This window comes from Mobula birostris, chromosome 16 (genome assembly GCF_030028105.1).
Source record: "Mobula birostris isolate sMobBir1 chromosome 16, sMobBir1.hap1, whole genome shotgun sequence".
Lineage (NCBI taxonomy): Eukaryota > Metazoa > Chordata > Chondrichthyes > Myliobatiformes > Myliobatidae > Mobula > Mobula birostris.
This window is the reverse complement of record NC_092385.1, coordinates 13,156,163-13,174,109: the sequence shown is the minus strand read 5'-3', so window position 1 is coordinate 13,174,109 and position 17,947 is coordinate 13,156,163. Positions and strand designations below refer to the sequence as shown.

General features: G+C 40.6%; 1 protein-coding gene across 7 annotated transcripts in view; it reads right to left on the bottom strand.

Moving 5' to 3' along the window:
• Positions 1-17,947, bottom strand: part of atp2b2 (ATPase plasma membrane Ca2+ transporting 2) — a 933,917-nt gene that overhangs the window by 285,450 nt on the left and 630,520 nt on the right. The window lies entirely within an intron of this gene.

The following is a 17,947-nucleotide window of genomic DNA, read 5'->3' as shown; positions in this document are numbered from 1 at the left end:
AAATCTTAAGATTAGAATAGACTTATATGAATCGAGATAGGAGGAAGCTTATGCAGAACAGGGATTGATTATTTTGCTCCTGTGCTTTGTATTTAATGAAAATGCAAATAAATAAGTTGACATAAGATCTGGGTAGTATCTTAGTGCAAAATTATACATTAACCTTCTCTCACTCTTCTGGCTCTCATGGTTATGGCATCATTAGCCACAGTGGTCCTTCCAGATAACTCTCCCTTGCCTGTGAGCAGTGCTTGTATTGTGAGGAGATAACTTGTCAGTTTTGGATCAATTTGTCATTCTTCACTTCCAAGTCAAGAGATTGTCGGTTTTCACCTGAACCCTTATGGATTTTAGCATACAGTTTATGTTGAGACATGAAGCACTACAGTGTAGAAACAGACCCTTCATCCCATCCAGCTCATGCCTATTTCTGCCTAGTTCTATCTACCCGCACCAAGAACATAGCCTTCCATACATCTCTCATCCATGTACCTATCCCAACTTAAATGGTGCAATTGACCCACATCCGCTACTTCCACTGGCATCTTGTTCCACACTCACACCATCCTCTGAGAAAAGTTCCCCCTCCGTTTATCGTTAAATATTTCAAATTTCACCCTAAGTGTATGATCTTTAGTTCTAGTCTCACCGAACATCAAGAGAAAAAGCAAGCATGTATTTAGCCTATCTATATGTCTCATAACATCTACAAGATCTCCCCTCATTCTCCTACACTGCAGGGAATAATGTTACAACTCAGTCAACCTTTCTCTATAATCAGGTCTTCAAATCCATGTCAATGATGTCCATATTAATGATTTGGTCCAGAACCAAATACATGCCAACTTGTTGGAGCCACCAGTTTTTGGATGGAACATGAAGCCAATAGCACTAATGGTTAATATCCTTCCCCCCTCACCCCACCACTCCCATTGACCAACCAGGACCTCATGAATATACTCCCATTGTGTAACCAACTAGATCAGCAAGTGTGTAAATTTGAGAGAGGGAACACCAGTGGTTAGGAGGCAGCATCTCTAGGAAGAGGTATAGTCAATGTTTCAGGCCAAGACCCTTTGTCAGAGATGCTGCCTGGCCTGCTGCGTTCACCAGCAACTTTGATGTGTGTTGCTTGAATTTCCAGCATCTGCAGAATTCCTGTTGTTTGCATTTCTTATATTTGCAGTTTCTTGTTCCAGTCATTATTAGTGATTTCATTTCTATTTTTTTAGTAAAATAGAAGTTAGGTTTTCTCGCCCTTTTCTTAGCACCCTGATATTTCACATTCCCTTTCCACTTCCTCGTGCTCCGTCATGGGCACTAGCCTCTCCATCGTCCAGGACATCTTCACGGAGCAATGCCTCAAAAAGGTAACATCTATCACTAAGGACCCCCATCTCCCAGGACATGCCCTCTTCTCACTGCTACCGTCAGGGAGGATGTACAGGAACCTGAAGGCACACACTCAATGATTCAGGAACAGTTTCACCTGCCCTGCCATCAGATTTCTGAATGAACATTGAACCCATGAACAGGACTTCACCACTTTTATTGCACTACTTATTAAATTTAACTTTTATATATTTACATTTCTAACTATAATTCACAGTATTTATTATTATGTATTGCAATGTACTGCTGCTGTATAACAACAAATTTCATGACATATGCCGGTGATATTAAACCGGATTCTCACAAACCCAACCATAACCCTCCCTGTACTTCAAGTCAGATTTACCAAAGCAACATGCAGCACAAAGCTTATATTATATGTAGTTGTCAACTGTAGCTTAACAGTAAAACTCATAATTGAATTAGGTTAAGAGTTCAACTCCGGCTCTCTGGGTTCTATTTCGACTCAGAAGGCATGAGCATAAGATCAAAACGATCATTGTAAGATACTCTGTCAGAAGGGCCCTCATTCAAAAGAAATGTTAAAGTAAAAGTTGCAACTATTCAGTTTTCCTGTTAAAAAGAAATACATTGGCAACGTTCAATGAAATTTGGCTATACTGACAGCTAATCTAGTTATTGTCATATTAAGTTACAACTTAGTCAACCTTTCTCTATAATCAGGTCTTCAAATCCATGTCAATGATGTCCATATTAATGCCTTGGTGCAGAACCAAATACATGCCAACTTGTTGGAGCCACCAGTTTTTGGATGGGACATGAAGCCAATAGCACTAATGCTTAATATCCTTAATGCTAATCTAGTTATTGTCATATTACTGCCTACAAGAAATAATGTGAACAATTTTGTTACTATGTTTTCTATGCACCAACAGTAACATCACTTATGAGATGTGCAACTAGCAATTTTGTTCTGTTTATCCTAGGAATCAATGCTTGCAATACAACTGTAAATGCAGGTTTTATTCTGATCTCCCATGCCAAACATCATCGTGGCTTCAGCGAGACTGCTATTATTTTCCTGCTGTGTTGCTAGTTTCAAACCAAATGTGTGCTCCTCAGGTATCTCTGGGAAAAGTCTGCATCACGTGGTGTGAATCAGCACCTTGTTGCAACCAAATTTGGACATCTGATTGAAAGTCACTGCCTTCATCCTCTGCCTCTGGACCATTGGGATGGGAGACATTAAAGAACTTCCAGCTAGCAGGCACTGGCAGACAAGGGTTGAATGAGATTGCTACAAAGGGAGTTCAAAAACTGCTCTGCAAGCACATCTACGAGGAAAGAAGCACCTATCATCAAGGCCACCCCACCATCCAGGTCATGCTCTCTGCCCACTGCTGCCACTGGGATGGAGGTGCATGAGCTTTAGGTCCCACACTATCAGGTTCAGAAACAGTTATTACTCTTCAACCATCAAAGTTGCTGGTGAACGCAGCAGGCCAGGTAGCATCTCTAGGAAGAGGTACAGTCGACGTTTCGGGCCGAGACCCTTCGTCAGGACTAACTGAAGGAACAGCTAGTAAGAGATTTGAAAGCACATCTGTGTATTGGTTTCCAGGTGAAGCTGAGCCAGTAACTTGGTAAAGATTTATGTGCATGGTGCACTGGAGAAATGAATAAGGCAATAAATGAAAAAATAGTACCTCTTTATGTGATCCATACTGAAAGTGGATAACATTAACAGAAGCCATCATTATCATTAGATGCCATGACATATGAAGTGGATGATCACTGTCTTTCCAAAACGATGATTGTTCTTGGCAAATTTTTCTACTGAAGGAGTTTCCCACTGCCTTCTTCTGGGCAGTGTCTTCACAAGACAGGTGGCCCTAGCCATTATCAATACTCTTCAGGGCTGTCAGCCTGGCATCAGAGGTTTCATAGCCAGGACTTGTGATACGCACCAGCTGCTTATACGACCATCCACTACCTGCTGCCATGGCTTCACGTGACCCTGATCAGGGGAGGGGACAGTAAGGAGGGTGATGTGCAGACTCACAGAGGGCAGGAGCACCTTACACCTCATTTGGTAAAGACGTTTCTCCCCTCCACAGAAGCTATACATAAAGATAAACAGCATTTTGGTGACCTTCTGTGAAAAGCACAGAAAGTTCATATGTCAGCGCTTGGAAACAGGTGCCACTTCAAGACAGCAGCAAATCTCTCGGACTAAAGATGTTGATACCAGACTGCCTATGAAGGCAACTTCGGGAGTGAGAAATAGACCTGCAGGGTAAGGTAACAAGTTGGTCAGAGAACAGGCCAGGCAGAAGTGTTCTAGAGCTGCAGGATGCTAAAGAGGGAAAGCAAAATGATGGAGAATGGGTTGGCAAATGGAACTGAGGCTGAGATCAGATCAATCATGACACCACTGTACGTTTAAACCAGGCTTCAGGGGACACATGGCTAATTCCTGCTCTTAATACTTATCTCCTTACAACACAATAGCGGAGAAACTTCTTCAAGCTGCTCCTGATTTGCGAAGGTTTAAGAAAGACCTTAAAGTGGAATATGAGGGGAGACTCCTTCACTCAACAGATCATGAGAGGGTGGAACAAACCGCCAGCGCAAGTGGTGGATGTGATTTTGATTTCAACGCTTTAGGAAAAGTTTAGGTAGGTATGTGGATGGGGAGGGGAATGCAGGGCTATGGTCCATGGGTAGATTGATGGGACCAGGCAGTTTAAAAGGTTCAGCACAAACTAGATGGAGCAAACTGCCTGTTTCTGTGCTGTACTTTTCTATGACTCTATGATATTATTTATGTATGTAGCTGCCACACTTGCAACAATGGTCTTTCCAAGCAAGAGCAACTGCAAGGAAACTGAAACCCCATTGTTTTTGTCCATGTAACAACATTGAATTAGGGAACTAGTTGTACGTGGCAGATTGTACAACAATGAACTGAATAAAAGACAAAAGAATGTTGAAGTCAATCAGCGTGTGAAACAAGTTGATAGTAACACTTGGACTTTAAAATATTCCTGTCACATCATTTTTAATTTTAATTGCATTCTGCTTGTTCATTCCAACCAACACAAAGGAATGGAAAGCTACCGACTCTGATTTAATTATGCCAATAGCATTTTTAGTGTATTAGATGCAGAATGGCCCTATTGGGATCTATTTCTCAGCCATTCACGTAATGTGAGTGATTAATAGAAAATGCAAACTGGCATTTGTCATTGAAACTAGTCATTAAATTCCAAAGTGCATTATTACTGGATATTGGTGATACATTCAAATACTGATCAACTCTATTATACACTGCATCAAATCAATGTTTCTAAAAATTTCTGACAAATAACCACCCCCTCCCTTTGTTCCTAGCAGATAACTAATTAAGGTTTCATTTCTCAAGTTCTGTACAGGTATATTGTTGAATACATCCAGTGCAGTTCAGTTGGGAGCAACTAAACTGGGTTAGCAAACAATCCGGTGCTAATTTGGCAGTGGTGCTCGCAGCTTCTAACTGACACAGCAGTTGGGAGGCAATTTTGGACCCTGCAATTTTCTTGGTTAGTTTGAAAGAGGCAAGTGGATAGGGAAAATGGAGGGTTGCAGGTGGCACATAGGGCAATAATGATTAAGCACTGCCTGGAAAACTCTGAGCCAGTGGAAAGTTATTATTCTTCCTGACCTACTTACTATTCAGTAAAGGCCTGAGTTAGTTTGGCTAGGCTTCCCCAAGTAAAGAGAAATGTAATTGATGTTCTTTGTGCCTTTAATGTGTATTTCTGCTGGAAACTTGAACAGTGCCAATGAATAAGATTCATGTAATTAAGCAGCCTCCTGTATGTTTCAGTTGCTTAAGAGTTTAATCAATTTAGGTAAAGCAGCATTTCAGAATCAGAATCAGGTTTAATATGATTGACATACGTTATGAATTTGGTTGTTTTGCAACAGTACAGTGCAAGACAGTTAAAAAACTATAAATTACAATAAGATATATATAAAAATAAATTTCATAAATAGTGTAAAAAGAGAACAAAATAGTGAGGTAGTGTTTATGGGTTGGTTCATTCAAGAGAATAATTTTGTCCTATTATCCTGTATTTCATAGTACTGCTGCCACAAAGACAACAAATTTCACGACATATGCCGGTGATGTTAATTCTGATTCTGACAGTTCAGAATACACAGAAATAGATACATTACAGCAAGAAAGAAAAAATTCTGGTGGAGAGAACTGAATCTATGTTTAGGTACAAGAGTAAAAGACAGTATCAACGTTAAAAGACATAGAACTGCGCAAAAGTATATAGTAGGTCAGATGGTCAGACCGAAAGAAGCAACAAATATTTGAAGGTTAATAAATAAGGAAGAAGAAGCTGGAGTATAAGAATTGCAAGCTAGAAATATAAAAGAACCATAGAAAGTGAGTCAAGGGAATTAATACGGGGGAATAATGAGATGGCAAATATTTAAACAGGAATTTTATGTTGGTCTTCAGGATAAAGTCTACAAGTAACAATCCAAAAACACCTAGAATGGGAAGAGAGGGAAGAAATAAAACATTAGATAGAACCTCAGAGATGTTGACACTAAGGAAATAAAACATTTCCTGGATGTCAACCTCTCTGAGGATCTATCCTGGGCCCAACATATCAATACAGTTACAAAGAAGGCACATTAGTGGCTATATTTCCTTAGGAGCATGAGGAGATTTGGTTTGTCACCAAAGGCACTCATAAATTTTGACAGATGTACCGTGGAAAGCATTCTAACTAGCTGTATCACCATTTAGTATGGATGGGCAATGCACAGGATCGAAATATGTTGCAGAGACTTGTAAACTCAGTCAGCTCCATCACGGGCACTAAACTCCCCAGCATCCAGGACACCTTCAAGAAGCAATGCCTTAAAATAGGTGGTATCCATCACCCAGGACATGCCCTCTTCTCAGGGCTACCATCAGGAAGGAGGTACAGGAGCCTGAAGGCTCACACTCAACGATTGAATAACAGCTTCTTCCCTTCAGAGATCCGATTTCTGAATGGACATTGAACCCATAAACACTACCTCACTACTTTTTTTTCTCTTTTTGCACGACATATATAATTTACTGTAATTTACAGTTTTCATTATGTATTGGAATGCACTACTGCCATAAAACAACAAATTTCATGACATATGCCAGTGACATCAGAGATTCCGATTCTGAAAAACAGGGAAATGGTGCTGAGCCAATTGTTGGAACTTCAAACTCATTAATTCCCAGGATTCCCAGGTCTGGGGATCTTAATGTCGTCAAAATGCAAGTGAGGTAGTTGATGCATTTCTTTTAATTTTCTACCAATACCTGGATCTGGGGAAAGCTTCAAAATAACAAATATAATTTCTCTATTCAAAAAGGAAGACACAAAGAAATTGGGAAACTACAGGCCAGTTAGCTCAACATTTGGTAATGAAGAAAGTATTAAAAACTATTACTAAAGATATTTCAACAGTCCATTGAGAAATTCAAGACACAAGAGCCTTCAGATGCTGGAAACTGAAGTTAAATCAAACTGCTGGAGATATCAAGGCATTTAACTAAAATCAACACGGCTTTGTGGAAAGGAAATTGTGTTTGACTGATTTATTGAAGCTCTTTGAAGAAGTAAAATGTTGTGTTAATAAAGTGCATCAAGTAAATGAAGGATGCTGAGAAAAACTCAGGATATTCAAGGTTTTCTGAAAAGTTGGCAGGATACTGTATAATGAGTGGTGTGACACAAGATTGGTACTGGATCCTCAACTACATTCTACAATTTATATAAATGACTTGGACAAGTGGATCAAAACATGTTTGCTAAATTTGTTAATGTCACAAAGGTAGAAAGGAAAATAACTTGTGAAGAGACAAGGAGATACAATTCAGGCAAACTGACTAAACTGTGAGAAAAAAGTGAAACTGTCCACAATGACAAGAACATTTTAAAAAAGGATAATAACTATAGTAACTTCTGAGGATTTACAAATGACTGGCAAGTAATTAGGAAATGAGGTAACTAGGAAATTTAATGGAATGTTCTTCTTTATGTTCAGAGAATTTTAATAGAAAAGTAGGGAGGCTTTGCTTCAGTTATACAGAATACTGGAGGGACCATGTTAGGAGTAGTTACACAGTTTAAAGAAGATTTACAAGACTGATAATTTCAATGCAAAATTGGGGTCCGCTTTGTTGAGCACCTCTGCTCCATCCACCAAAAGCGAAACTTCCCAGTGGCCAAAGATGTTAATTCTGATTCCCACTCCTGTTCCGATATGTCGGTCCATGGCCCTCCTCTGAGCAACACCTTACATGCCATCTGCACAAACCGTTTTATGAAGAAAGGTTGGATGGGCTATGCTTGTATCTGCTAGAGATTAGAAGAGTGATAGGTGATATGATTAAAATAGATAAAATCTTGAGGGCTCTTAACAGGATAGATATGAATTAAATGTTTTGATTTATGGGAGAACCGAGTATGAGGGGTTACTGTTTAAAGATAGCTCAGGTAGGACAAAATAAAGTGAAATTTTTCTTCTCAATGCTGTGGGGAGGGTGGGATGAGGATTAAAACTTCCCACGGGTAGGTGGATATATAATACTAGGATTGAAATCAAACCGGTTATATCTTATCAAATGATGAAGCAGGCTTGAGAGCTGCTGCTCTTGTCTCTTTGTTCTGCATTTTTGTGGAAGTGCAGAGGCATGGAAAGAGGGAAATAGAAATATAAAGAATGAGAAGGTGATTTGTGATAGGCAGAATTTAGAAGAGTTTAAATGCCAAACTCTATGTGGTGCAAGGCAGCTGATGACAATGTATTGTGCCTCATTATCCTTTTCAAAAACTAATAAAATCCAGCATTTTTTGCATATCCTCCTTTGCTTTTGAGTACTTTACGGTGCGCTGCCTTCTTGGGTTTAAATCACAGTTCACCACTGCCTTATCAAGGAAGTTAGGAACGGGCGAAAAAAAGCTGTGCTTGAATTTAAAAAACTGAATTAGGTGTGTACTGGATATTCTGTATCTGCACTCTGGTAAATCTTGTGACAATGTAATTCTGAGGGAGCACAGACTAAAATATTTTGTGTTGGATTTTGACTCACTTTGAATTGTGGTACAAGGATTGTCATCAGCGTGAGTGAATGCTCCCAATTCAATGCGCAGGGTACAATTTTGATTTTCATTAATATCCTCATTAATTATCTGGAGTTCAAATATAATGGTCCAAATCAACACATACAAAATGCTGGAGGAATTTAGCAGGTCAGGTAGCATCTATGGACATGAATAAACAGTCAATGTTTCTGGCAGAGACCCTTCTTCAAGACTAATTGTCTAAATGTTCACTTAATCCAAAGTTAACAAATTACAACAGCATGGATTCCACAAACTATGGACTGACTTTCAAAGACTCTACAACTCAGGTTCTTGATACTTATTGCTTATTTATTATTATTAGTATTTCTTTTGGGTATTTGCACAGGTTGTTGTCTTTTGCACATTGGTTCTCCATCAGTCTTTGTTGTGTGTAGTTTTTCATTGATTCTATTGTGCTCTTTGTATTTATTGTGAATGCACGCAAGAAAATGAATCTCAGTGTAGTATATTGTGACAAATATGTCATTGTTATCATTATGTGCTACATCATATGACATAGATGATCATGATCTTTCTATGACCATGATTGCTCTTGGCAATTTTTTCTATAGAAGTGGTTTGCCATTGCCTTCTTCTGGGCAGTGTCTTTACAAGACGGGTGACCCCAGCCAATATCAGTACTTTTCAGAGATTGTCTGCCTGGTGTCAGTGGTCGCATAACCAGGACTTGTGACTTGCACCAGCTGCTTGTTTGACCATCCACCACCTGCTCCCATGGCCTCATGTCACCCTTATCAGAGGGCTAAGCAGGTGCTACACCTTTCCCAAGGCAGACCTGCAGGCTTGCAGAGGGAAGGAGTGCCTTTCACCTCCCTTGATAGAGTCGTACCTACACCCTGCTACCCAAGACAAATACGCATATTGATAATAAATAGAAATATGTACTTTGATAATAAATTTACTTTGAACTTTGATTGAAAACACTCGTTAATGGGAGATACAGCTGATAGAATGTTAATGGCAGTAATTGCAAAGTGCTTTAGTTGCAGTATTAGATAAATGGAAAGAAAATAATGTGTGCAGAATACCTGAGAAATTTGTAATCCTGTTAAATTAAAAATAGTCCAGCTGTATTCAGCTGCAGTGAAGATAGCCAATCTGATGGTGGATTTTTTAAAAGGTTAACAATAAACTGAAATAGTGTGGTTATGCTGTCTTCTGAAGCAATTGTATGGAGAATGCTGTTTGCTGCTCCTGTCATTTCATAAGAAAAGGGTATTGTAAGTATTGCAAGGTTATGGAAGAATGAATGAAGGGCTAGTGGGATTTGATTTTAATGAGTGGCACTGTCACATGCACCAAAATACAGTGAAAAGGTTTTGTCTGAGTGCCATCCAGACAGATCATTCTGTAAATACAAAAATGAAATAAAAAGGAAAAACAGAATGGAGAGGTGTTACAGTTACAATGAAAGTTCAGTTCAGGTAGGCAAATATAGTGCCAGGGGCTTGATGGGGTAGATTAGGAGATCAAGAGTTTATCTTCCAGATCATGAGTTCATCGGGGGGGGGGGGGTGAGAGTGTGGAACGAGCTGCCAGCACAAGTGGTGCACTCGAGCTGGATTTCAATGTTTAAGAGGAGTTTGGATAGGTACATGGATGGTAGGGGTATGGAGGGTTGTGGTCCTGGTGCAGGTCGATGGGACTAAGCAGTCTAAATGGTTCGGCACAGACTAGATGGACTGATGGACCTGTTTCTGTGCTGTACTTTTCTCTGACTCTATTTTCAGTGTATGGCTCATCCATTCAAGAGCGCAGCTCCAGTGGAACAGAAGCTATCCGTGAGCCTGGTGGTATGTGCTCTCAAACCTTTGTACCTTCTGAGTGATGGGAGAATGGAGAAGAGAGAATGATGGGGAGTGGTCCTTGATTATGTTGTCTACTTTCCTGAGACAGCAGTAAGTTTAAATAGAGTTGATGTTGAGGAGGCTGGTTTGTGTGATGGAATGGGTTGTGTTCACAATTCTGCAATTTCTTGGGGATTTAGGCAGGGCAGTTTTCATACCAAGCTGTGATGCATCTGGATAAGATGCTTTATATCAGGGGTCCCCAACCTTTTTTGTGCACCACGGACTGGTTTCATATTGACAATATTCTTGCGGACCAGCCGACCCGGAGGGGGGGGGGGGCGGAGTAGGGTTGCCAACAGACAAGAGTAACAGTCAAATACGTTGCATTTACCCCGAGAAAGACTACCATGACCATGAAGCCTTGCGCGGGCACCTGTGTGCACATGCGTGATTTGCGCATGCCTGTACATGCCGATTTTTTCCTACAAATCATTTTTGACAATTCTGTTTGGGGTGGGGGGTTGATAATCACAACCGGAATATAGGTGATAAGTGGCTAATACACTCCACTCAATTTCGCTTCTAAAAGGGTCTATCTAACGAATTTAATATTAAACACACAGCGCATATTTTCCTCGCATGAATATAGTGATAAGTCAACTATCAGCGGAGGACAGGGGAACTTGAAGTAAGTGTTGAACGAACTTCCAGTAGAAGTGGTAGAGGCAGGTTCGATATTATCATTTAAAGAAAAATTGGATAGGTATTTGGACAGGAAAGGAATAGAGGGTTATGGGCTGAGTGCAGGTCGGTGGGACTAGGATAGAGTAGCATTCGGCATGGACTAGAAGGGCAGAGATGGCCTGTTTCCATGCTGTAATTGTTATACGGTTATATGGTTATATAAGTCACTTATAAGTCAATGGCATCATAACATTTTAAGTAACGTTTGGATATTAAACACATAGCACATATTTTCCCCGTATGAACATATTGCAACACACCAATATCGCTGAATCAGTGGGAGCCCTGGACTTGCTTCCCTGCAACAGGACGGTCCCATCGAGGGGTGATAGGAGACAGCGATACTCATACACAGAGATACAACACTGGGCGGCACGGGAGGTTGTTCCTGCCTGTGGCCATCGAACTTGCAGCTCCTCCCATGGAGGGTCAGACACCCTGAGCCAATAGGCTGGTCCTGGCCTTATTTTCCATCTGGCATAGTTTGCATTTTGTTGTTTGATTGTTTGTGGTTTTTGTGTTGCTATATTTATGCTCTATTCTTGGTTGGTGCGGCTGTAACGAAACCCAATTTCCCTCGGGATCAATAAAGTATACCTATCTATCTATCAATCTATCTATCTATTCAAAGGGGGTTCCTTATGTCCAGTCTAATCCGCAATTTAGTTTTCGTTGCATTCATTGCAGAGATATGTTGGAAATGGAAGTAACGTTTTCAGTGCTTTCGTGGCTATCTCAAGATATTTAGCCTTGACTTTGATCTAGAATGCCAGCAGAGATGTTATATCAAACATACTTTTCAGCCCGCCGTCATTTGCAAGCTTGAGGAGTTGATCTTCTTCCCGCGCTAACATGGATGACGCGTGCGTTCAAGCTCAACAGTGCGTGACAGGGAGTGAGGAAAGGTGCAGCTGACTCATATTGTCAAATCATATCGTTTCCTCGCAGCCCGGTAGCACATGCTTTGCAGCCTGGTACCAGTCCGCGGCCTGGTGGTTGGGGACTGCTGCTTTATATGGTGTATCTAAAAGTCAATGGGGGCATGTCAAATTTCCTCAGTCTTCTGTGGAATAGAAGTGCTGGAGTGCTTTCTTGGCCACAATGGTGGTATTGTTGGTGATATTCACACCAAGGAACGTGAAGCTTTCAACCATCTCCATCTCAACACCACTGATACAGACAGGGGCATGTACTTCACTCAAATTCATTCAACCACACATGTGCCTATAGCTAAACAAAACAGCATTTCTCTGGTGCCAGGGTGCAAAACACAGAACAGAAGCCACACATGACACACAACATATGTAGCACACAGTCCAATAACGCATACAGACACAAATATAATATTAACACAAGTTTCTGAGGGCCATGGCCTGAAGATTGATGGCGCCAATTGCCGAAGTCAATGGCCATCTAATTCGGTATGTTCACATTGATAGGGAAGTTGTTGCCTTCATACCATGCCACTAGGCTCCCTATCTCGTCCTCATACTCTGTCTCATCATTGTTTCATATACAGTTCACTAAGGTGGTGTCAACTGCAAACTTGTAACTGAAGTCAGAGCCGAATTTGGTGATAATTACATCAGTCATGACTAAATCAGAGGTACAGTAAGGGACTGAGGATCCAGAATTGTGGGGGACCAGTGCTGAGGGTGGAAGAAGTGTTGTTGCCTATTTCTGTTGATTGCAGTTTGATAGTCAAGAAGTTGCAGATCCTAGATCTTGGAACCTGGATCTAAGTTTGTTTGGAATCATGGTATTGAAGGCCTCATATATTAAGTGAGCACATTCTCTCTGAAAAATCAGGGTAATGATAATTGGAGGATTCTGAAGCATCTAGGTATCGTAGTTCATGATACGATTAACCACTTTGTCCTAAACAACAGAATCAGAAGACATTGCCTGCACTTGAGAATGAGTTAAAAAAAAACTATCCTCTGAAAATCGTTATTTCATTCAGTGAGGAATAAACCTATGAAAAAAAGATTACATCTGGAGAGTGGCAAAAGTAGATAGAAAATATAATGGATATCTTCCAGAAAGTAATATCTAGGAATGCAGTATATAAAAAAAATTGAATCTGATCTCAGCTAAACATGTTTGAAAGGAACAGATGTCACTGCTATTTCATCATAGTGTCTTTCTTCTCTCATAACCAGACCAATCAAAGAGTTATTGAGAAAAGCCATTTGGTGGTGAAGCACCAACAACTTGATTTTTGTTCTATCATATGATGACCAAGTTGATCAAAAGCAAACATAAAGCAAAAGGCTTTTATTGCCTGCAGTTCCCATAAAAGTTCACATAACAGCCCTCAGCTCTAATCTTTCACATTACAAACTTAATCCCTTAGTACTGATAAATCATTTCTCCTCCTCTTACTTGGATACACTGAACAGACATCCCTGTATTCTTTCACACATTCAAAGGACATCTGATATTTTTCCACATACAATTGATCATTTTAAACTCCCATAACTATGAAGTAGGCAAACTCCACTGGGAATTTTCACACAGCTTTTTCAAGCACCTTTCATACTCAAACCATGCTGAAGCACTTCAAAGATCATAATCAAACTCAAACACTGATCATCATTATGTGCCGTGTTGTATGACATAGGCCAGGGATGGCCAACCTATGGTGCATGCGCCAAGAGTGGCGCACTGGATGATTAGAAGTGGCGCATTGCACCCCAGTGATAATAATAAAAAAGTAAGCCTACTCATGCAAGAAGTATTAACCAAAAAACTGATTTGCAGAAAAAAAAATCTATAACAGGAATTCAAGTAGCTTAGAGCTAGAAATGTCCACATGTCCACATTCAGCCAGAGACTCATTCCTCCAAGATGCAGCACAGAGTGTCATAGGAAGTCATTCCTGCCTGTGGCCATCAAACTTTACAACTCCTCCCTTGGACGGTCAGACACCCTGAGCCAATAGGCTGGTCCTGGACTTATTTCATAGTTTACTGGCATAATTTACATATTACTATTTAACTATTTGTGGTTCTATTACTACTTATTATTAATGGTGCAACTGTAACGAAAACCATTTTCCCCCTGGGATCAATAAAGTATGACTATGAAACTATGAAATGGATTTTACTGAGAATAAATCTAAAACTCAGCAATTATCTTTAGCGATTTTATTATTTTGTGCACATCTTTTGGCGAATGTTATCTTCTTTCACATTAATCTGTTTTCAATTTAAAAAAAAATGTTCAATGAGTCAAACTAAGAAAGAAGGACTTTTGTTCTGCAGTCGTTCCATAACTGTTCAATACACGTCTGATACTTGTTTGATCCTGAGGTGCCAGGCGTCTGCACCAGCGGTTCGTTGCAGGGTTTTGCCAGGCAGTTTACAATTGACACTCGTGCACTATGGAGTTGTGCTTTGTTTGTGAACATTTGCAGTTTCGTACTTTTTCGAAAATTAAGCCTTGTTTTTACATTCAGTTACCCATCACAGTGCAAAAGAAAATGAGCAAAAGAAAAGCAGAAAGTGATAGTAAGTGTGAATTCCATGAACAGAGGGAAAATGAGTTCTTATTTATAGCGGGTCCGTCAGGAAAACCATTATGCATTGTTTGTGAAAGCACTTTCTCACATAATAGAAGACATGATATTAATAGACACTATAAAACACAACATCAGACTGAAATAGAAGGAAAACTGAAGCTAGTGATTGGGGCTGAGTTACGGAAAGAATATGTGATTAAGAAAAAGGAAGAAATCAAAAGAAGACAAAATTTATTTGTTAAATTAAGGTAAGTAATATTTATCTTGTTTTTATATTAAATCAATATATCATGTAAAAACGTTAAATATGTCTAAATTAACATATTTTTACAAGAATTGAATGGCGGTACAAGAATTGTATGGCGCATCTGAACTCATGCGTGAAAAAATTGGCACATGGAATGTAAAAGGTTGGCCACCCCTGACATAGGCGATCATAGTCTACTGGACAGTGGTTTTATAAGATGGGTGACTCATCCATTATCAATACAGTTCCTGGCGTCAGGGGTCACATAGCCGGGACTTGGGATATGCACCAGCGACTCAAATGACAATTCACCCCCTGCTCCCATGGTTTCATGTGACCCTGATCGGGGGTGGGGTGGCTAAACAGGGGCCCCAGTAGTGACCTGCAGGCTAGCAGAGGAAAGGAGCACCTTACACCTCCTTTGGTAAGGACACATCCCCACCCCACCACCCTATTGCAACACTAAATCAGGTACACGTGCCCTGAATTCTGGGTCAGTCCCCCTGCTCATTGGATATAAATTCATTTTGTCTTCCGAAGCAGACTTATTGCAAAATGTCAAGTTGCACTGTAAATGTCCACCTTGATGGTGCAATGATGCAGTAGAGCATGATGAAGTATCTGTCAAGACAAAACTACCTGGTGCCTTTCATGTGAAAGAATCTACAGTAAAGGTCATAGGCAGACAGCAGCAGCATTGAAAAGTGTTGGCCTTTAATCTCTTTCACTGTTCACTCTGAACATACCGGAGTACTGTGTCAATTGGAAACAGTCATAACGGCCACGGAAGTGAACTGCTTGATTGATACTTACATGTTGTGAACAGCTAGAACCGCAGGTTATTTAAGGAAAGTGGAGAAACAGGCTCTAAGTGAGCATTGTGCTTTTAAAATGTGCCTGTTATTGCCCTCTTTGGGAGAAAAGTTACCATCTTTACTCATTCTGGCTTGTGTGTGATCCCACACCTACAGTAATGCTGCTGACTCTTGAAACAGTCTGGCAAGCATCCCAGCCAATGTCGCCCATGACCCAGAATGTTTCTTTTTAAAGAAAAAAAGCTTTCCCTGCAATTTTGGAGAAAATCTGTAATTATGACAACTCGGCCATGTACGGAAAAGCTAAAAGACCAACAGATTTGGTACCCATGCATTAATTTGGAGTAATTTTGCTGGGTTGGCATTCACAGTCACAGGCACGCTCACTTCCAATGAAACTCTGAACTTCGCTCAACACAAGAGAATAATTCAGATTGCTGCAGGGACTGAGCGAGAACCTACACATTCCTTTGCGCATTATGTTGGAGATCCTTCTGGAGGCTGTCCAAAGGTGATATGACCTGTGTTCTTGAACGTGGTAGAGGAGAGAGGCCGAGAAAGAAGCGGTCTGCCTGAGTTACGGGAACAAGCGTAGCATAGATAATGGACTTCATACCAGAAAAGATGGGGTAGCTCAGTAGCATAGTGGTTAGCGCAATGCTTTACACTACAGACGACCCAGGTTTAATACCCACCACTCTCTGTAAGGAGTTTGTACATTCCCCCCGTGACCACGTGGGTTTCCTCCAGGTGCTCTCGTTTCCTCCCAGAGTCCAAAGACCTACCGGTTGGTAGGTTAATTGGGCATTTTAAAGTGTCTTGTGAACAGGCTCGGATCAAATAAGGGGATTACTGGGCAGTGTGGCTTGAAGGGCCGGAAGGGCCTATTCCACACCATATCTCAATAAATAAATAAACAAATAAAATGCAGTCTTATTTGCTGCTGAAGGGTTTCAGCCCGAAACGTCAACTGTTTACTCTTCTCCATAGATGCTGCCTGGCTTGCTGAGTTTCTCCAGCATTTTGGGTGCGTTGCTCGGATTTCCAGCATCTGTAGGTTTTCTCTAGTTTGCAGTCTCATTTACCTGTCTATCTATCTATTGATTTATTTGGAGACACAGTGCGGAGCAGGTCCTGCCAGCTCAATGAGCCGCGCTGCCCGGCATCCCACCTATCTAACACCAGTCTAATTATACCAGAATTCATAAGGACCAAATGACCAACCAATCAGTACGACTTTGGACTGTGAGAGGAAACCACAGCACCTGGAGGAAACCCATACGGTCACAGGGAGAACTTCCAAACTCCTCACAGAGAGCATCAGAATTTAACTGTGAACTCTTGACTGCCCTGAGCTATAATAGCTTTGGGCTATTTTTTTTTCCCTGAGAGAATAAATGTAGAATAAATATTCACTATTAAAAATTCAGGGCTCATCCACTTAAAATAATAAGGCAGTGTTTTTCTCTCTCAGAGATCATGCTTCTTAACAACCCTCTTTGTTAAAGGGCGGTGGAAGCTGAGTCTTTGAATATTTTAAGGCAGAAGTAGGTATATTCCTGATAAACAAAGGGCTGAAAGACTACTGGAGACACAAAAGACTGCAGATACTGGGAAATAGACTGGATGTGGACAGGATGTTTCCTCTGGTTGGCAATTCTAAGATGAGAGGGACACCCATTTACAATGGAGATGAGGAGGATTTTCTTTAGCCAGAGAGTGGTGAATCTGTAGAATTCATTGCCAACGACGACTGTGGAGACCAAGCTATTGTGTAGATTTCAGGCAGAGTTTGATGGATTCTTAATTAGTCAGAGCATGAAGGAATGTGGGGAGAGGGCAGGAGATTGAGGCTGAGAGGGAAATGGATCAGCCATGATGAAAAGGCAGGTCATACTATGGCTAAATGGCCTGATTCTACTCCTGTATCTTGTGGTCTTAAATGGAGCAAAGAAATAATCAAATTCTAGAAGAACTCAGCATATTGAACCGTGTTGGTGGTGCGGGGAGGGGGAGGTCATGGTGGGTTTGGAGAGGAATCGTTGATGTTTCAGATTGAGACCCTGCGTCAGAACCATTTGTGAAAGATAATTGGAATTATTGGGAACATGGAATGGAATGTACAATCATATCAGCCATGACTACATGAAATGGCAAAGCAGACTTAAGGAACTGATGGGCCTACTACTTGAGCCTGATTTAAACATCCGTATATAACTCAGATTGTGCACTCAAACACAGGTTTATACACAAATATATTAAACAGACTTACAGTGGAA